Consider the following 22,480-nt stretch of genomic DNA (forward strand, 5'->3'; position numbering starts at 1 on the left):
TAAGTATGTAAACTAGTATATAAAGTAGAAGTTTGCTAGTTAATCAAGAAAATATGTAAGTAAATGTGAAAAGTGAAAGTAAAAGTAAAAGTAAGTGATAAATAAATAAACAAACAAACAAATAATAAATAAATAACCTACAACTAATAAGAATAAGAAGCCAAAATGACAGAAATATGAAAAATAATAAAATGCTGTAATTAAATATGTGAATAAATAATAAAATATCATAAGCAAATAAATAAATAAAACTTTTCATTATTTTTTGAAGCACCTTTCAGGGTTCTCAAAGACATTGTACATGACCTTGTAGTAATAATAGTAATAATAATTATATATATATATATATATATATATACATACGTATACAGAAAAAAAGAGTAATTACAATTTAAAATAAAAAAAGGAAATTTAAATGATAGTTATACTAAAATAAATAGAAAAAAATGCATGGTAATAAAATTGAGGTAATAGAGTCGAATTTCAGCTAGGTGAATAACATTTTACATTTTTAATGGTCAGGGGAAAAATAAATAAATAAAAATAAATAATACAGAGTATATGTAAAGATGCACTGAGTTGGGGGAGGGCTGAAACAGCCCCGCGTCCATGAGCAATCTAAACCCCGCCCCTTCTAGCCAGTCCCCTGATTACGCTAGGTTATTAGCCACGAGGCGTCACAGCGTTACGAGCCGAGACGAGCCGCATGTCCACCGGCGCTGCAGCCTGGCGTTTCCTCTGGCTGTTTCTGGACCTGCTGCGGCTCTGCGAGCGCCACGAGTCGGGTTTAATTGAGTCATTTCACTGCAACAAATCCAAACATGCTGTCATTTCAGTGCTCCCAGACTTTAGAGCTGAAATATGTGCTCCTCCATATGGATATAAATAAAAAGCAATAAGATGTTGAGCGCGCTCTGGGCAGGGCGAGTTGAAGAGGTAAATACGGCTGCTTGTGCTCCAGCAGACAGCGCACCACCTGTTCCCCGGGAATCGCACTCATTTATTAGAACTCTCTACTGGAGCCCGGCTCGTGCTGCACGTCGCCTCCGCTGAACGTTCTGGAAGCTAGCCCATGTGTGGTTTTTTTCCCTTTTCCCTGCTGAAAAAAAAGAGACATAATTGGATCACCAATTACAATCTGCCAGATTCTTTTTTTTCCTCTGATTTAGAGTTAAGGGAGGTTTTAAAGATCGGAATGGTGCGTGTGTGTGTGTGTATATGTATATGTGTGTGTCTGGTGTGTGTGTGTATGTGTATGTATGTATGTATGTGTGTGTGTGTGTGTGTGCCTGGTGTGTGTATGTGTGTGTGTGTGTGTTGGCCCAGCCTATTATCCAGCACTAAAAAAATTTTTTTTTTTAAATCCTCCTTCCAGCAGATCCAGAAGATGGCACCATTCACACCAGCTCGGGTTTGAGGGACGTGTTGGACGACGGCCAGGAGCAGAATTAGAAAACTAAGCGATGAGGGAGGCGCCAAACTGTCTTTTTCATCTGACTCTCGTCGCTCAGACCTGCGAAGGGAAGTCAAGGGAAGTTGAGCCCAGCGAAAAAACCTTGATTGAATCGAAGTAAATTAATTAAATTAGCATACCATCGCGCGGATGAGACACCTCGGAGGATAAACGAGTGTGAGATTCAATTACATAAGCAGTGTATTAAATTAAATTCAATTCAATTAACGTTTGACGCCTTTATTTACGGAATCGTTTGTTCTCCGTTCCGCCGCGATCCGAGCGCTTCTTCCACTTCGTCACGTCACTGAGATCGGGATTTCTGTCACGGAGAATCCTTTTCAGACTCGCTCTGAATCAAACGTGTCGAAAATACTAACAAAAAAATCTTTAGCGTTTTTTGTCTTCAATTCAGACACGTCTTTGTGTGTTCCATCGCCGTATTCATTAAAGTTCACGACGAACGCTGAATGAAGTGAATTGAAGTTTGTTTGTTTTGAAGGTTACGTTAATTAAGATCGTAAAGGTTAAACAGATTATTAAAGGTTACAATTAAACTGCTGAAATTAGCAATAAACCTCAAAACAATTCAACACTATCAATAATAAAACAGCAGGCCACACCGTCTCATTAAACACCTGTAGCTTTAGCTAAAAATAAATGAATAAATACATTAATTAAAGCGTCTTGAGGAGACTATAGTGGATTTTTAAAAGCTAATAATTGATGCATTGTGCTGATGGTTGAACTCAGGATCGTGTTCAAAGACACCTTTGCTTTTTACCTCATGCTAACGCATCAGCGTCGAACCTTTCCAAGCTAAAAGACATGTGTAGTTGCAGGACGTTAGCAAGACTATCCCAAACCCTTTGAAGAGCTCTCTCTTTACTGCACACTTCAGCCAAATAGCTAGCTATCAAATCGACTCATCTGGTTAGTGTAACGGAGGCCAGCGGTAGGTGCTGTGCAGGTAAACCTCACTCCCCTGATCTCAATAGGTGAACTAGTGACTGAAGCTAGAGGCTGCAGTCTTTAGCCTCCTTGTTATAGCGCCCGCCTCCCATGCTCGAGACCTGCTTGGAGCGGTGGTGAGTAGGACTCAGGGTGGTTACACTTGCTAACTAGGAGTTTAACATGCTCAGCTTGCTAGTTATTTAGCGAACACGCCCAATGTATAGTGTTAACAAACCTACATACAACATGATGTACCTACAAAACTACAGGAAATAAATAAAGTAAATCTGGCTAACGCTAGCTATCTAGGCCATGTTCTTACTAATGGACTCTTTTAGCTAGCTAACTTTATTCGTGATCATTATGAGCATTGAGATCTGGATGCGATGGGTTTCTCTCCGATTTTCTATGATTGAGGACTAGATCATTGATTAGCATGATTTAGCCTCTGACATTATGCTAAGTAACCTGAAGGATCTTAGGGGATTAGTGCTCTCGGTGTTTTGGCACTAATCAATAGTAATTAGCAGATAACATTTTAGCTAGCTGAATAAAATGTCATTATAAACAAGTCAGGTTGCTTGGATACTCTGTTTTTTTTTTCCTTTTCCTTTTGATGCCCCGAAGACTGTAAAATGGGAATATCTGATAAAAATGGAGCCAAAAAATATATACATGTTATGTCCGAGGTCCTTGTTTGATGGGATAAAACGCTAGCTCGGTCATTCTCGCCTCAAATCAGCGAGTAAAAGCTTTTCAGTAATCTGCATTTGTTTACCCGAGCAATAACAGGAGTGACTCCGGACTTAATCTCGCTACACCGAAGCCATTTGGCGTATTGGTTGGAACAATAGCTGTAAAAAAAAAAAAAGTGACGAGTCATAACTCATAATGCGGAGCGGCGTCGATCGACTCCAACCTGGCGCTCACCTTGTCCTGACCTTTCCCTCCGACTATTACTCCAGTCATTTCATTAACCGCACACGCCTTCTGGCGCTGTGTTCGCTTTAATAAAACTATTTTTCTCCGAGTGCCGAGTGCTTCAGCCGTCCAGAACGAGCCGGCGGTGGACGACGTGCATGTGCCCTTCTGCTCACCTGTCTGTTTGTTTATTTCCCTTTTCCCAAGGCGAGAGAGATCTCAGGTGGCATTAAAAACCTGCCGCTTACGTTTTAATTGCTTTTCACTACGTTTCACACGATTAATTTGCAATTCATTATCTTCTCATTTTCCTGACATGCTGAAGGTGCATGAGGGGGTAATTGCTGTTTAATAAAGAATCTAGATATTAAAATATATATAAACACACACACTCACTAATCCAACGTTTTGCCTATTCATCATAAAAGTCCATCAGAAAGCGACGTGTCCGCTGATTAACGCCGGACCCACATAGTGCCGTCCCTCTGGATGAATTATTGATGTGTCGTTATCAAAAGCTGAGCCCTGGGATTAAAAAAAAAAAAGAAAAAAAAAAAAGAAAGATCTTTGGTGTTTGTTCATGACGGTTTGGTTTCAGGAGAAAAAAATATCAATAAAATATCAAGAGCTTATCGCTTTCAAAACCACTCGCTATACCTAGTGTTTAATCTCCTCCTGGAGGAAACCTGTAAAACTTTCAACCTGCACTTACTCTGACCTTCTTCACTGGAATTTTAGCTCACGATTTTAGCTCGTAAACGTTCCATTGAAGTTTTTGGTTTATTCGTGGAACTCTAGTGTCAGCTGATAATAGTGATATAGTAAGATAAATTTTCCAGAATCTCCCTGACGGAAATGTTTACGCTTTGTCAGTCTTCAGGACGTGATGAGCTGCGGGTTTTTGTTTGTTTTATTTTATTATCTTCAAAATGATTGTTTACTGGCTTGTTTTCGGATGTTTCACGACAACTAAGTAACTGTAAGCAGATAAATATAAAACTACCGATCTGTTAAATAATATAAACCACTGTAAGAGTTAGGAAATAAAAAAAATAATTAATTAATTAATAAAATAAATAAAAAGATTCTCTTATTAACTTCATCCAACTTTTTTTTGAGTAAAAAAAAATATTTAGTCATTTTTTAATAAAAATAATAATAAATAAAAACATTTTTAAGAAAAAATAGTAGCAAATGTTGGTGCATTGCTATAGGAAATTTATTTATTTATTTGTTTGTTTGTTGTTTTTAGATTTTTTATCAGTAACAGTAACTCTGTCTCATCAAACCACACTGCTACTGATTATTTTGATTGTTTCACTTTTTAACGAACTAAGTAATACTGAAAAAAAATGTGACAGGCAAATGTTATTTCATGATAAACCACAGCAGCCAATCAGCTTCCAATTTACTAGAGCTTTTTAGTGCACTACTTCTTTATGGCTGGGGTTTTTATATTTTTTCAAATTTTATTTAAAGTAGATTTCTTAGGTTTTAGGGCTTTTTTTTACTGGAGAGTATAACACAAGCCCCAGCACTAACACACCATCAGCAGAGTAATTATTGCTAGTTTTAATGGAATTTTCCCAGATAATTAGCTAAATAAGTGAAATAGCCCGCACCTGCATTAATTAATCTATGAATAAAAGTAAGTCGTTAACGGCTAAGCTGCAGCGAACAGCGTGAAGGAGATTTAAAGGCAGAAACCTGGTTTTAGTTCGTTATTAACCTTTAATTAGATGTAATTTAATTAGGTTTGATTCATTATTTAATGTTGTTTGTTTCAGGGAAGTTATTCCATTATTTTGTGTATTTCATTAACATTTAAACATTTAAATACATTTTAATTACTTTGTCTTGCTTTATTTCCAATGATCATTTGTTACTAATTAAAAAAAAAAAACTCTTACTGCATGCAAAGTAAAACTTTAAGAGAAACGTAACTGCAAACAGATAGAAATTAGTGTCATACTTTAATAAATATATATTAATGTTAGTTATTAAAAAAATGAAAAATAAATCATGTGTGGGAGGTGCCAGTCACTTGTAAAGAAAGAGCCGTGGCTTATGTGTTAGTCAGTCCTAACAAAGGAGGCGTGGCCTCTGTGCCAGTCATTTCTAAAGAAAGAGGCGTGGCTTCTATTTCAGTCAGTCCTACAAAAGGAGGTGTGGCTTCTGTTCCTGTGAGTTCTAAAAAAGGAGGCGTGGCCTCTGTGTTAGTTAGTTAGTTATAAAGAAGGAAGCATGGCCTCTGTGCCAGTCACTTCTAAAGAAGGAGGTGTGACCTCTGTTAGTTCTAAAGATGGAGGTGTGGCCTCTGTGTTTGTTCTAAAGAAGGAGACCTGGCCTCTGTCTTAGTCCTAAAGAAGGAGATGTGGCCTCTGTGCCAGTAAGTTATAAAGAAGGGGGCGTGGCCTCTGTGCCAGTAAGTTATAAAGAAGGAGGCGTGGCCTCTGTGCCAGTAAGTTATAAAGGAGGAGGCGTGGCTTCTGTCTTAGTCCTAAAGAAGGAAGCGTGTCTTCTGTTTCTGTGAGTTCTAAAGAAGGACTGGCCTCTGTGTTAGTTAGTTAGTTAGTTATAAAGAAGGAAGCATGGCCTCTGTGCCAGTCACTTCTTAAGAAGGAAGTGTGGCCTCTGTGCCAGTCACTTCTTAAGAAGGAAGCATGGCCTCTGTGCCAGTCACTTCTTAAGAAGGAAGTGTGGCCTCTGTGCCAGTCAGTTCTATAGAAGGATGCATGGCCTCTGTGCCAATCAGTCCTCAATAAGGAGGCGTGACTTCTGTTTCCGTGAGTTAAAGAAGGAGGAGTGTACTCTGTGCCAGTCATTTCAAAAGAAGGAGGTGTGGCCTCTGTGTAAATCTGTTCTAAAGGAGGTGTGGCTTCTGTGATGGTCAGACCTAAAGAAGAAGGGGTGGCCTCTGTGCCAGTCAGTCGTAAAGAAGGGGGTGTGGCATTTGTTCCAGGGCATGGCCTCGCCAGTCAGCCTCCTTAGACCAGTATATACAAATTTACAGTGATGTCATCTTCCATTATAGCAGCTGTAAATTACGCCTCACTGAATCACTGGCTTTATTGGACTTGTTTGATTCTGAGTCCGAGTCTGAGACGGTGAGGCCGAGCCTTCAGCGTCCACTGCACTTCCACCTGGATTAGATTCTGGTTGTGGAAGCAGCATAAATCTCCCCTGACACTGTGTGAGATAAATATTAATCTGCTGTGGAGGACAGATGAGTGCATATCGATTCCACCATCACCAGACACCAGTCTGAAGCCCCTGCAGCCAGAGCTCTGGGACGAGCGAACGTCTCGTCTCCCGTCTCTCATCTCTCAGACCTGCGTGAATATTCCAGATGTGGAAAGACTTGTTTTTTTCCCCCTGAAGATGCTGTGATGCCTGCAGGTTGTTGCACACGTCTGAGGTGACGGACATGACTGATGCAGAGTGACCATAGTTTGAACCTGAGAAGGACACGAACACACAGGAAGTGACATCAGACATGGAGAGACACATGACAGGCATAATAATAATAATAATAATAATAATAATAATAATAATAATAATAATAATAAAATCTAACTATCTGTGTTACGTTTATTATAAAATGAGTCTTTATAGAAAATACAAATGTAAAAAAAAAATATTAATCACAAATGGGAAAAAAATAATAATCAGTGCATCCAGAAAGTATTCACACATTTTGTTATGTTACAGCCTTATTTCAAAATAGATTAAATTAATTAAAATTCTACAAAGAATACCCCATAATGACAATGTGAAAGAAGTGTGTTTGAAATCTATGCAAATTTATTAAAAATAAAAAACGAAAAAATCACATGTACATAAGCATTCACAGCCTTTGCCATGACACTCAAATTTAATCTCAGGCGCATCCTGTTTCCACTGATCATCCTTGAGATGTTTCTGCAACTTGATTGGAGTCCACCTGTGGTCAACTGAGTTTACTGGACATGATTTGGAAATCACACACATGTCTATATAAGGTCCCACGGGTAACCGTAATGCATGTCAGAGCACAAACCAAGCCATGTCCAAGGAACTGTCTGTAGACCTCTGAGACAGTATTTTATCGAGGCCCAGATCTGGGGAAGGGTACAGAAACATTTCTGCAGCATTGAAGGTCCCTGTGACCATGGTGGAGTCCATGATCTGTAAATTTAAGAAGTCTGGAACCACCAGGACTCTTCCTAGAGCAGGCTGTCTGGCCAAACCGAGCAATCGGGGGAGAAGGGCCTTAGTCAGGGAGGTGACCAAGAACCCGATGGTCACTCTGAAAGAGCTCCAGCATTTCTCTCTGGAGAGAGGAGAATCTTCCAGAAGAACAACCATCTCTGCAGCACTACACCAATCAGGCCTTTATGATAGAGTGGCCAGACAGAAGCTACTCCTCAGTAAAAAGCACAAGACAGCTCACCTGGAGTTTGCCAAAAGGCACTTGCAGGACTCTCACACCATGAGAAACAAAATTCTCTGGTCTGATACAACAAAGATTTAACTCTTTGGCCTGAATGGCAAGCATCATGTCTGAAGGAAACCAGGCACTGCTCATCACCTGGCCAATACCATCCCTACAGTGAAGCATGGCGGTGGCAGCAGCAGGAACTGGGAGACTAGTCAAAAAAGAATGGGAGAAACTTCCGAAAAATAGGTGTGTCCAGCTTCTAGCATCATACTCAAAAAGACTTGGGGCTGTAACTGGTGCCAAAGGTGCTTTAATAAATTGCTGAGCAAAGGCTGTGAATGCTTATGTACACATGATTTTTTTCTTTTTCTTTTTAATAAATTTACAACAATTTCAAACAAACGTCTTTCACGTTGTCATTATGGGGTATTGTTAGTAGAGGAAAATAATGAATTTAATCTATTTTGGACTAAGGCTGTAACATAAGAACATGTGGAAAAAGTGAAGCGCTGTGAATACTTTCAGGATGCATTGTAAATAATAAGAAAAAAAATAAATTAATCAAAAATAATCTAATACAAATAACAAGTAAAATAAATGAAGATTTAATAATAAACAATTTTATTTATAAAGAACAAATAATAATTTAATAAAAAATGAATACTAGTGATAAAATAGTAGTAATAAACGATTTGCACTAATATTTTAATGCAAATGAAAGAAAGAAAGAAAGAAAGAAAGAAAGAAAGAAAGAAAGAAAGAAAGAAAGAAAGAAGTTAATGTAAACAAAGAATCTATGCAAAAAACACCCCCAACAACAACAACACCAAAAAATATATATATAGAAAACTATATTTGTAATTGTATAGATAGAAGGCTTTTCATTAAAAAAAGAAAACTAGAAATCTATTTTTCCTATATCTATAATTAATTAATAAAAAAATAAACTAATAAGCGACTGTTTATTTTATAAGAGAAAGCTAATTTGGCCTTTTCCAGTCGTCTGCTGCTCCACACGTCCACATGGCTGTACGATTCTCCTCCCTGCTGCGTCTCAGTCAAGCCTTCAGTCTAACTCAATTATTCTTTTTTAATTAGCTGCATGTGTCTCCGTCCTCATCTGACACTTCGCCTGCGTCCCACTCTCAGCACCACGTGAGGCTCAAAAACAACAACAACAACAACAACAACAATACACTATTTCTCAGGCAGAACCAGACATTAAGCAGAGCTGCAAGTGGAACTGAGAATAAAGCGTCGCTCTTTATTCTTAGCCTTTTTTACTTTTAATCTCAATCATGTATTGAGTGACGTGTTGCCACATGTATTTATGCAACATTGATTAAGCTTAAGTTTAACAATAAAAATAAATAAATAAATAAATAAATAAATAAATAAATAAATAAATAAATAAATAAATAAATAAATAAATAAATAAATAAAATGGCTTTATTTATTTATTCATTCATTCCTGTGACATTGATTAAGCTAAGTCAAATCAAAATAAACACATTAAAAATAATGAAATAAATAAATGATGGGGCTTTATTAATTTCTTGTTTTATTTATATTTATTTATTTTGGTGACTGCTTTAAGGGTCTGATTAATTTTATTCTCCTGATAATGAATAAATAAATGATTGGGCTGTATTAATTTCCCGTTTTATTTATTTATTTATTTATTTATTTATTTATTTATTTATTTATTTATTTATTTGTTCATTCATTCATTCGTTCATTCATTCATTCATTCATTCATTCATTCATTCATTTGTTTGTTTGTTTGTTTGTTTTGGTGACTTTTTTGAGGGTCTAATTTTATTATCCTGATTTACTAGAGTTTAATTATATTCAAAGCATTTATAAATAAATAAATAAATAAATAAATAAATAAATAAATGACAGGCTGTATTAATTTCTCTATTTATTTATTTATTTATTTATTTATTTATTTATTTATATTGGTGTCTTTTTTAAGGGTCAGATTAATTTTATTCTCCTGATGAAGATTAATTCTATCTAAAACACAAATAAATAAATAAATAAATAAATAAATAAATAAATAAATAAATAAATAAATAATGGAAATAAACCTTCACCTTCTTCCGTGATCTAGTCTGATCACATCTGATATGCGAGCCTGACGTGTGTTTGGACAAACACGTGACAGAACTCAGGGGTTGTGTTGTAACTTTCCACATCAGTCGAAAGCGTCTTCTTTCCACTTTAACTTCATTTATTAACTTGCTGGAAAGCTGGAAACGGCGACAGCGTGCGAGATTAATGCAGCAGGTCAGAGCTCCGACGCAAACCGATCAATAATTTATGTGAGTGTGTGTTATACACACTCTCGTACAACACACACACACACACACACACTCCGGTATGGATCGTCTGCAGGTCCCTGCTCACGGTCACTCCCTGATTTATTTACTTTTAAATAATCGTAGAAGTCCTTCGACCTCCGTATTCAGATTTTTTCATTTATTTATTTATTTATTTATTTATTTATTTATTTATTTATTTATTTATTTTTAATCGCTTTTGAAAAGATCAGGTCGAGAGGGTCGGGAGTTTATTTTAGAAACAGCCGAGTCACTTGACTGTAGCGTTTAACTGTCACAAATCCAGTGCTCAATGAACTTTAGCGCCACAGACCCGGAGCAGAGACATGACCTTTTAAAAGTTTGATTGGATTTCTATTGATTTTGACACGGAGTCACCTGCACCGCCTCGCCTCCATCTGCACTTAAATACCGAGTTTTAAAGAATAACTGCACTGCACTGGGCCTCATCTGTCCGTTCACCCTGACGCTCATCAGCAGATTCTGACAGAGTTTCATCAGACGCTCTCATACAGTTAAATGTGTTCATAAATAACGCACAAGGAAAACAAACACAACAAATCCTACAAAAAATAGATCTTTAGTATTTCACATGACACGATACAATACAGTAAAACACATGACATGAGCCTTGCTTATAAGACTGATATACTGTAATCATGTCATAAACCGTGTCATAAGTGTATCATGTGACATCATCATGTGAAATATATTTTATATTACAGACTTAAATCTGTTATTTGTCTTCTTTTGGGCAAGTTGACTGAACGTTCTTCTCAACTTTATTTCGTCGTACGATTCATTGTCTCGTTTTATCTAATCTTCTCTTGTCTTTATTTTTATGTGGTTATATCTCATCTCATGGCATCTCAACTCATCTTTTATCTTTATCTCATGCTATATTTCATCTTCTCATCATATCTCTTGTCTTTATCTCTTGTTGCATCGTATCTTATCGTCTCGTCTCATTCTCTTTATCTCGTTATATCAAATTTTATCTCTCATCCCACTATCTAATCTATCTCATCCAATCTCTTGTCTTTCTCATGTTGTATCCCATCCTATTATCTCTGGTCTCATTCTCTTTATCTCATTATGTCTCATCATATCTCATTCTATTGTCTCATCCAATCTTGTGTCTTTGTTTTGTTAGGTCTCATTTTATCTCATTCTGTCTGTGGTCTTTTTCTTCTGTTTCATCTCATCCCATTTTCTGTCTCATTTATCTCATCTCTTATCCCATTGTTATTCTGCCACATCTCATCTATCTCATTCCAACTCTTATCATTATCTTGTTACATCTCATTTTATCTCATTCTATCACTGGTCTTTGTTTTATCTCATTTTATCTCTCATTTTTATTATCTTATATCTTTTCATATTATCTCAGCTATCTCATCCCAACTCTTATTTTTATCTTCTCATCTCATTTTATCTCATTCTGTCTCTGGGCTTTATCTCATGTTTCATCCTCCATCCTATTCCTTTATCGCATCCCTCATTTTTATCTCATTGCACCCTCTCTTCACTTCTTATCACATCCTATCCTATTACACCGCCCCATCTTTATCTCTCATTGTCTTCTTAACATCTCATCACACCATGTTTCACCTCATCTTGCTCTTATCTTGTCATCCTGTCTCATCTTATCGTCTAATCAGTGCAGAATGCTAATTTCTGATTGGCTGCCTGACCTTTCTGTTATTTCCTTATATTGTGAATTTAGATAACAAATAAAAATTCCAGCTTTGTGTAAACTTTGATGATGGACTGTAACCATGACAATGGTGAGAAATCATGGTTTAATCTAAGCTAATATTCTACTTTACACAGTTAAATGACCAAAAAAAGACAAATAATTGCGGCTTAAGCAGGAGAGGAGAGTTTACAGGCCCAGTGTAAAGCGAGTGAGGATTGAGGTAAAGTTTCTCTCTCTCTCTCTCTCTCTCTCTCTCTCTCTAACAAAAGCCTCCAAACAACCCAAACCATTTTATATGCGTGAAAATGCCTTCAAGGAAAAAAACAAAAAAAACAAAAAGGAAAGCATATTTTATTTCCATTGAGCACTTGAGCGAGCAGGCTGACAGTAATTTGACTAATTTAAGTCACTGATTGGATTAGTTAAACTTTGTGGCAGTGTAATTAGCATCTTTCTCATTTTCTATTAGCATATTTTTGGTACATCATCTGGCACAGTCGCACGCCCCGCAAATCACGGACACTAAATTATCTCGGGTACGTCTTCAAATTTCCTTTGTTGCAGAAAAGTATTTGAAATACCGGCACGACTTCCCATGGGCCAATCGGGTTAGCAGCCGCAGCTCAAGCCGCAACTCAAGTTAAGCAACAGGGTTTTTATATATATATACATATATTTTCACAGAATGCTGCAAGGCCTTAAAAGAGCAGTGCATAATTTTTTTTTAAGATTCGAGGAAGTACAAAGCAATTACGAGCTCTTTCCAAGGCTAGAGCGAGGGGATTATTTCATACGAGAAAAGAAAGTGGCCGAGCTCATTACAGCGGTCTTAGCAGAGCAGCCGTCGTAGCTGAGAGCATCGCGCATCTAAAGCGATTACATGTTAATGTTATTGCGGCCGCGTCGGGTCAAAGCGCCATTTGTTAAGCATCGGCTTGTTTATTAAACGTGTCTCATAACCGTGCTGGAAGATGTACGGCCCTGGATGAGTGATGAGTAGCACGAGTGTTAGCGCTTTCGTAGCAACGATTGCTTATTCCATCTTTTGCTGACTTCCCTACAGGCGAAAGAAGAAAGCAAGCAGAAGGAACATTTTTTAAAATGTTCACTTTATTATCTGCGGAGTGGGAATGTGAAACGGAGGAGGCTGCTGTAGCTGCTGGCTTTTCCGCAGTGAGATCGAACATCATACGATCTCTGCGCTTGTGTCATTACTGCAGAGAGTGTGACCTCATTAAGCCACGCCCAGAAACTCAGCAGAGGAACCCAGCTTTTTGAGCCACGTTAGCACTAACGCTTTTTACTGCTTTTATTTCATTTACATTTATGGCATGTGGGAGATGCTCTTTTCCAGAGCTGCTCATTTATACAACTGAGCAGTTGAGGGTTAAGGGCCACGCTCAGGGGCCCAGCTTTGGTCCTTGGTTCGGTACATTTTGGTTTCACTTCAGCACATTTATGTGTTATATATAGACAAGATGTGCATGAGACAGTGTGTAAGTTGTAGTTGTTGTCTTTGTAGTTTATAATTATATGTTCTTTTTACATATTTGTGAGTTTCAAACAAAATGTGTCTCCAGTTCTTCTCAATTATAAAAATAATGAAAATTAACCCTACTCAGGTAACAAAAATGTTGAAAGAAAAAAAAAATCATGAAAAAAAAAAAAAATAAATAAATAAATAAATAAATAACCTTGAGGAAAAATAAGAGAAAACAAACTAGATTTTTTTCAACATATGGAGATTTATTATTATTATTATTACTATTATTATTATTATTATTATTATTATTATTATTATTATTATTATTATTGTATTTTTTCTTTTATTTTGTAGGGCCTCTTTTTGTTCCTGAGTATTACATTTTTGAGAGTTTTGTCTATATTTATTACAATTTTAATCCAGATGGGTGAAAATAAGAGAAAACAAACTAGATTTTTTTTCCACATATGGAAGTTTAATAAAATGTATTATTATTATTATAATTATTATTATTATTATTATTATTATTACAGTGTTATTTTGAGAGTTCTGTCTATGTTCATAACAATCATAATCTATGATGAAGTTGAGATGTACAAGTTCTCTCTCTCTCTCTCTCTCTCTCTCTCTGTCTGTCTGTCTTCTCCAGCACACACTCAAAGTCTCTAAGTTCTCGTGATGGAGTCCACACCGCCGTGTTGAGGACAGTCCTGATGCAGAAAACAGAGCTGGTGCAGAAATATCTTCCACGCTGACCCTACTCATGGGCTAATAAACAAGATGGCGCTAAGTAAAACATATATGTTATATCTAGGACCTGGATTTGTAAAGCAGGTCCTGGAATAAACTCCACAGTCACTGGAGATTCTGATTCCTCCCTTAGCATATAGTCGGTGTCCTGGAGAGTGTGTGCTAATTTCCCTCAGAGAGTTAATAAACTAGCCGTACTACGTTAGTGCAAAGTCTATCATTATCTCCTCGCTCACTGTACCGTCGCAGAGAGAGAGAGAGAGGGAGAGAGAGAGGCCTCACCTGTCACAGCCGAGAGCATAACTCAAGCCAAAGGATGGTTCTAATTAATTCTGCTTCAGTGATGCAGAGCGCATTTCATTAACAGCTGAGTCAATACAGGTGAGCTCAGGAACACATTTGTTTAATCACACTCCTTATTTATTTTATTCCTTCTGTTTCGTAAGGAACATTTTATTTATTTATTTATTTTAAACGTTCCTCAGGATGCAAAAGGTGCAGCATGAGGAAGGAGGACACGGCTCTGCGGTGACCGGATGGCCGGGCTGCCGATCATTACATTATTAATCAGACGACAGGTACTGTAGCTCAGCGGCTGGAGCACAGAGATCTTTAAATAATAGAGTGCACAGAGCACTTCAGGTTCCTTCGAGGGATATTCTGAAGCCGTCAGAACCGTCAGCAATGTACAGCAGCGCTTTAAAACATCTCAGCCTTTACTCCATCTCTACTGCATTCAGGAGAGAATAAGGAATCAGCAATGGCTTTAACTGCAGATCAAATCACTGCCATTGTTCTTGATGGTATTAAATGAGATCCAGGGAAATTTGGTGCAAGCGAGCGTTTGGAGGCACCTGGAAATCAGTACAGCTTTCAAAATAAACTTGGAATAAAGTTCTTGAAAAGTATTCATCTAACATCAGCACCAAAACATTTAGTGTTACAAAAATGGAAAGAATATGGCACAACAGAAGCTCTACCTAGAGATCCGGAGGGAAAAGGGGTGAAGGATCTCGACTCCTGCCATGATGCTCCCACCACCGTGCTTTACTCTGCGCTCTCAGTCTGTCTTCGGTTTCTGCCAAATGTTGTGCTACGTGTCATCAGCACCATCTGAGATGCCAAAAAGGTCGACGTTTAATGCAGCTAACAACAGGACATATGCAATTATAGAATGTTTCAATATTATTCTGCTGTCTTTTTCCTAGATTTTGCTCCGATTAGCTAGGCTAGGCTCCTGAGCTAGCGAGGTGTTTTCGCATGGTAACGCCTGGTAAAAGTGGGTTGTTGCCACTACAGTTAACACTACGGTCACTACATCAACTATTTTAGGTGAAGATGAACATGAGACTATTAGCAAAAGGGTTGCAATTAGTATTGAAAATGAATGAACATATAAACGGCGTCACATAAATGTTTTCAAAATCCTGGGGTCACACTGACCAGTAGGGGTCACACTGACCAGTAGGGGTCACACTGACCAGCTCTTTCTGTAATGTCTAGCAAGTTTGGAGACGCTTGTAGATCTCATGTGCTTGTAAAACAAATCCCTTTATGGCCAAGATATAGCTTTGTAACCTCCTGGCAAAGACAACCAGATTAAGACTTAAAACTATTCTGATGCCACATCATCATGCAGCAGGAAACATGTGGTCAGCAGGAAGCATGATGAGTACAAAACCAGGACATAAAATTGAATCACTGGATCAGGACAGGATGCTAATCAACATCTAGATGAAATTATTGGCACACTGACAGCTTATACCATATATGGACATAGAGGTTATTAACCGGGTGTGGTCATGCTGGGTGGAGCTTACACAGCAGGAAGCATGTGGTCAGCAGGAAGCATGTGGTCAGCAGGAAGCATGATGAGTACAAAATCAGAAAGTAAAATTGAATCACTGGCTTAGGACAGGATGCTAATCAACATCTAGACAGAATTATTAGCACCCTGACAGCTTATACCATATATTGACATAACAGTTATTAAGTGGGTGTGGTTATGCTGGGCACAGCTTATACAGTAGGAAGCATGATGGTGCAAAACCAGGAAGTACAACTTTAAGATCGAATCACTGGATGAGGACAGGACACTAATCGACACCAAGACAAAATTACTGGCACCCTGTTCCACTACCTGCCATGATTGTATCTTTCTCGGTTCAAATCATTCGACTATTTCCTCCGTCCACCTCACACTCTTTTCTTTCTCCCATGAATAGTCGAAAGGCCGTTTTTTTTTTGTATCCCTTTGGCATTCAAGGCATATCCCTGGGCTGTTCCGTGGCGGCTCCTTTAATTAGCATTAATTGATGAAAGGCAGATAAACAGGCATCTGGCAGGGGAGGAAAGCTGCTTCTTTATCCTCTCTTCACTCATCCCAGAGCCCTCACATGTCAGAGACGGACAGAACAAGCCTTGGTCTCTGAGGTCAGAGGTACAATCGATGCTGCGTAAGTGTCTGTCAGCCCAGAGGTGCGACTGCTGGGCAATTTATTAGGATGAAGTAGCGTAATTAGAAATCTAATTGCAAATCTATTCCTAATTGTAGGGGTTTAGTGCTAATGGAGATCAAGCAGTATTATAAAATTCTTACTCGCCTCATCTTCTCGCAGCCGATGATCATAACCGGCACGCCTATTAACATATAAATAGCGTCGCCTTTGTGTTGTCGGAACAGAATTCGGTAGCATTAACAAGTCTCAGTCACATTCACAGGTCGCTGTAAATCATTCCAGTAATTAATGTTGAGTTTTTTTTTCTTTTTTTTCAGGTTTAATTATTGAAATTGTGCTACTGATAGCTACAAGAACTCTATTCATGTCTTTTTTTTCAGGCCTTTATAAATTTAAATTTAAATTTAAATTTTTAAACATAAATTTTTTAGCAATTTGCTGAACTCACACCCAAGTGTTTGTTATTAACTTTGTCATTTATTTATTTATTTATTTATCTATCTATCTATCTATCTATCTATCTATCTATCTATCTATCTATCTATCTATCTATCTATCTATCTATCTATCTATCTATCTATCTATCTATCTATCTATCTATCTATCCATGCTCTGTTCATGTACTCTCTTGATGTTATCATCCAATTCATTGAGTCATCAGTTGGTTAGCTCTTGCTATATTCCCATTCTGGGGAGTAAAATATAAAAGTAGAATATATTTGTTATATTTTTTCATCTCCTGAAAACGTGTTGTGGCTTTTGTCAATAAAATACATCACAATTCGAAGATAACTATCTGCATGTTCGTTCTACTTCCTGCTTATTTCTTGCTCTGTGCTGATTGGTCAAAACATGTTGATTCTCTTATTTATGTCTACCAGCAGCTCGAAAAATAGCACAGCTGCAAATCCCAGTTTTATATTAATATCTAATATGTTAGGGTTTCTATAGCAACAGCCTGTTCATGCTCAGCGTTACAGATGAGACATTATGTTTTCCGACATCTTCAGACTGATCTTCACTTTACTCCTTGTGGATTTTTGCTTTTTTTTCTTTCTGCAGTTGTGTAGTTTCCTGAAGTTTCTCCTTGTGCACTTGATGTTGAGTGATGGATATCACCAATAGGTGAAGATGATGAAGAAGAATAATGCACCTACAATGAGGGCCTTCACCGGCTTTGACCAGGTTTCATTTGCAACTCAAAGCCGGTGAAAAACTCCCAGCATGCCGCAGTCCAGCTCGAACTCATCCAAGAGTGAGATCATAAGAGCTCACTGTTCATACTGAATGAGCCCAAGCTCAGATCCACTATCCTCAGAGTCACTTCGCAGCTGAAAACCCGGCAACAAGTGACTCGACGTTGCAAAAAAATGATTTTTAAATTGGTTCAGCTCACAAAGCCATGCTCTGCAATTTGTTCCAGTCCACGCGCTGGTCACAGCACACATACTGTCCACCCTGATGGCAAATGCAATCAGCTTCCTATTAGCTGCTATCAGTAAACAAGACTGCAGCTTTTTACCTCAGCATGACTCTATTCCGAGTCATAAAAAAAGAAAAAAAGATGGTTTCATCTTCCCGACACCTCAAACGGATGAAAGAAGTCATCTGTCATCTGTTAACAGCTCTTTCTAGTCGTCAACTGGTTTTTAATTACATTGACTCAATGTGGCTGAAGTGAGAATAAATAAAAACCTCAAAGTTTGTGGCCAGCTGAGAAGTAACATGAACTGACGAGGTATGTGAAGGAATGTTAGATGAAGCATGCCAAATGCTGACATCACTCACTGGCCAGCTTATCAGAGTGTTCCATCAGGGAAACCTTTATAAGTGCTGTGTGGAACCCTAAAACAGATCCAGGTTATCCCAGGAACCCTAGAGGAGCTAGATGTCTATCTAGTACAGGTGGCTCCAGACTTATCCACAAAGGGAGGGTCTTTCTGTAGGTTCTCATTCCCAGTCAGGCAGGAGCCACTCCTGATGATTCCACCAGTTTAAGGAGTTGATCTAAGCTTTCATTAGACTTGGGTGTGTCTTCTGCACCCACACCAGTCCTTTCTAGAGAAGATTAGACACCCTGATCTACTATTTCTCTATGAAGAGTTCTAAATAAAGGGCTTTCCTAAAAGAGATGGTTCTATGGAGGACACTACTAGGAAGAAACATACTATTTACCATTTGGTGAACTATCTACCATCAAAAAAACCTAAGAAGAACCCTTCTAAAACCCTGTTTATACAGCTTAAGGTTAAAGCTCCCATGTAGAATTCTAGATAGTGGGCAAGCCTGTCTTTTACCACCCAACGAACGCTTGAGGAATACCTCCTTTGCTGAGAGAGAGCACTACTCTAAATGACTGCATGTAGGCAGAATGTTCTCTTTTCAGAGAAGTAGATTATCTGCAGGAAGTGACAAACCATTCACCATCCAAACAAGGGACATGTCCATACAGGATGAGTGACGGTGTGTTCAGTTGGTCTGAACTCAGAGAAGCGTCGGGTATTGATTCACGTCGGGGTCATTTGGCTTCGATCTGTAAGTACCTGTAAGGATTACTCTGCAGGGTGTGAGGTCAGCAGCTTCTTCTTTATTTGTCCCTGATATGGCACTTGATTGACGACTTAATCATCCAATCAACTGTTCCCAAATTTGGATCAATCTCTGCTCGCCTTGGCTGACAGGATCAGCTTAGAGCCTCTTTCCTCTTTCCTTGTCTCCTTCCTTCCTCAATTCCTTTAGGCTCCTGGTGCATGTTTAGCATTAGCATTGACAAGCATGCTTTGATTTGAGCGATAATGCCCTCCACTGGATGCATTACTTCCAATCGGAGCTGGCTCTTTTATTATGAAGTGGGATTACAGCCAAGATGGACCTCCAGACTAGTCCTCCTCATATCAGCCAGGGTTTTTAGTAAGGAGATGTTTGTTTTTAATCATTTATGGATAGAGTCTCTAGTGTCAGAACTTTGTAACAGTCAAAGGTAAAGCTCCAGAGTTAGGTTTTATGGGGCGGTGGTTGATCAGAAGATCAGGGTTCAAGCCCCAGCACAACCAAGCTGCCACTGTTGGGCCCTAGAGCAAGGTCCCCAACCCTGCTCCAGTGGCTGACCCTGTGCTCTGACCTCAACCCTCCAAGGATGGCATATGTGAAGATAGAATTTCACTCTGCAGTAATGTATATGTGACAAATAAAAACTACTTAACTTAATCTTCAGGACAACGCTGCAACCCAGTCAATAATTCTAGCCGAAGTGGATAAGAATTAAGGAGCAGGGACACTGATTGGTAAAAATAAATAAATAAATAAGTGCTGCACATGTTTTCCTACCTGTTTTTTCATCCCAGTCGAAGCAGTTCAATCATGACTGCAAAACCAGAGAGTCCAGACTCCGGTATTTTTAAAAGGAGACAGTGTTTATCTGTGATAAATGGCTCCGATCTTCTATTAATGGACTTGTGAAATCTGTTGGACTTGTGAAATATGTTTTGGACTATTCCCTTGACTGTGTGTGGAGGACTCATCTTCCTCCTACTGGCAGACGGAGCATGTGGAGCAGTAATGCACCATCATTTCTTTTTTTTTCCTTTTTTTTCCACCCAAGATGACACGTCTCAAGGCTACCGTATGTCAGACTTGGCAAGACGGCCACATCTCTCTCTCTCTCTCTGTCTGTCTCTCTCCCACCATCAGCAGCAGTGCAGTTCATCTGAATATGAAAATCGAATACAAAACCGCGTCTGCTGTCTGTCTCCGTCCCTCGGCTCAAGGTCAGCAGAGACCTGCGTTATTTGTACCTGCCTCGCTCATTAATTCTTCATATGAAGCCGACGCAGCACTCCATAACCCTGCTATTAAATATGGATAGACTCATTTCATTTATTAAGGGCCAGGAATGAATTTTGAATTAAACAGCAATATTCAGATGCAAGTCGCGGCAGAACAAAAAAATAAATACGACCAACATGGTGCAGTGTACCGGAGGGGGTGGGGGGGTGGGGGAGGGCAATCCGGAGGCCAGACGGCCCATTAAACACAGGAATGGAAACGCTGAGTGGACAATGGTGAGAAAAATTGCTCAAGCCCTCCTAGCAAGGTTGATGGGAGAAGTGATGTCAGACTGACGGTTGGTTGTCTGGGCTTGGGAAAAAGTAAACAATAAATCCTCGACAATTCCTTTAAAGAACACCATTTCTATAAACCAACCTTGTATTTTTTCCCTTCAAAGCTCTGGCTGTGTGGAGGTGCAGAAGGTGTGCTAGTTTACTCTTTATTTAAAAATGAGTCAGTCTTTTTGAATGAGTCACTTCAGGGAATGAATCTGTATCGCTTTTGCTCTTCTGCTGTTGCTGCAGAAACCCGGATATTTCAGATGTGGAGGCCCAAAAAATGACATTTTCACATTTCTGTAATCATGACTGGACGTGACTTTTTCAAACAGACTTCATTTGTGTGATTCAGTGATTCAGTGAGTCAGTGAGTCAATGTTTGATTCAGTGAATCCTTTTTCATTTTACTTATTTTGATACTTCTATCATGTTGTACCTGCAATTTTGGGCATGACAGAATAGTTTACAGCTTTGACACATGATGCAAACTGCACATAATAAAAAAAGGAGGGAGAAAGGAAGGAGGGAGGGAGTTCAGAAGGAAGGAAGGAAGGAAGGAAGGAGGAAGGGAGGGAGGGAGTTAGGAAGGAAGGAAGGAAGGAAGGAAGGAAGGAAGGAAGGAAAAGGCAGAAAGGAAGACAGGAAAGACAGAGAGGAAGACAGGAAAGGAGAAAGAAAGAAAGAAAGAAAGAAAGAAAGAAAGAAAGAAAGAAAGAAAGAAAGAAAGAAAGAAAGAAAGAAAGAAGCATATAAATAAATAACTCCAGTGAAGACTTTTGAACTCTCCACATTTGAGTAAGATATGAATTGTGTATATTTTAATAATACAATACAACATGATTAGATTGTTTTAATTATTTAATACAAAAACATTAATAAAAATTATATTTATTAAATGCCCATTAAAATGTCATTTCTCTGTAATCAGTTTTAGAGCACTGAGAAACACGGCCATGACCTGGTACAAAAGCTTAACCTTTACACTTCTTTACAATCCCTGCAGTAAATATTGACACCCCATCATTACACTCAACCAGCAGCTCTTATTTCTAACCGAAGCTCATGGAATGATCACATTTTCTCTTTTCAGAAGTTAATCTTGATCAGCGGCTCCATCTTTCCATCCAGCAGCAAGGTGATGTTTTGACTCTCAGTGTTCAAACCACAAGTCCAGTTTACACTTCCTGTATGACTTCCTGTGTGACTTCCTTTGAGACATTTATTTTATTTTCAGCCGATAGAAGCGTGTTTCAGGAGATATTCTCTCTCTTTCTCTTTCACTCTTTCTGGCTCTCTCTATCTTCCTCCTCTCTATCTCTCTCCTTCTCCTCTCTCACTTTTTACTGTCTCTCTCTCTGTCTTTATCTCTTTCTCTTCTCTTTCTCCCAAATTTGGAACCCCCCAGCCCCCCGGTTTACTCATTTCTACCTGGACCATATGGTCAGTGACATTTCTGTCTCAATTTAACCTCATTTTGTGAATAAGATGTTGATCACAACTGACCCAGAAAGATGTACAGAAATGTGTAGATGCCCAAAAATATAAAGTTTTGGGGGGGAAATCTCTATTTCTGCACCTTGTGGGTCACAGACATTGAATTTCAGGCTGTAGAGATGACATTTACAATATTCTCTCCTGTTCTCGCTTCCAGCTCTGCTGTCCTACTTAAACTTCAGCACTGTGCTCCACCAATATGCCTAAAAGGCATTAGCATCTTAGCATGATGAGCAAAATTTACTTTTCAAAAACTTTTCTCAATTTTATATATTTCCACCTCAATTAAAAAGGATGACAAATCAACCAATCGATACATGAATCTGGAATGATTGACAGCTACATAAGTGTTTTGATCTCTAAGACTTTAAGGAGCCCTGCCTCCTTCCTGTGTTT

General features: G+C 38.4%; 1 long non-coding RNA gene across 2 annotated transcripts in view; it reads right to left on the reverse strand.

The window, feature by feature from the left end:
• Nucleotides 1-523: 523 nt before the first annotated feature.
• Nucleotides 524-22,480, reverse strand: part of LOC131348110 (uncharacterized) — a 32,982-nt gene continuing 11,025 nt past the window's right edge. For both annotated transcript variants that reach the window (XR_009203888.1, XR_009203887.1), the window contains exons 2-4: nucleotides 6,225-6,786; nucleotides 3,725-3,853; nucleotides 524-1,513 (exon numbers count right to left, since the gene is read on the reverse strand). This is a non-coding gene — a long non-coding RNA (uncharacterized LOC131348110). The remainder of the gene's footprint in view (nucleotides 1,514-3,724; nucleotides 3,854-6,224; nucleotides 6,787-22,480) is intronic.

Source organism: Hemibagrus wyckioides, linkage group LG28 (genome assembly GCF_019097595.1).
Source record: "Hemibagrus wyckioides isolate EC202008001 linkage group LG28, SWU_Hwy_1.0, whole genome shotgun sequence".
Classification (NCBI taxonomy): domain Eukaryota; kingdom Metazoa; phylum Chordata; class Actinopteri; order Siluriformes; family Bagridae; genus Hemibagrus; species Hemibagrus wyckioides.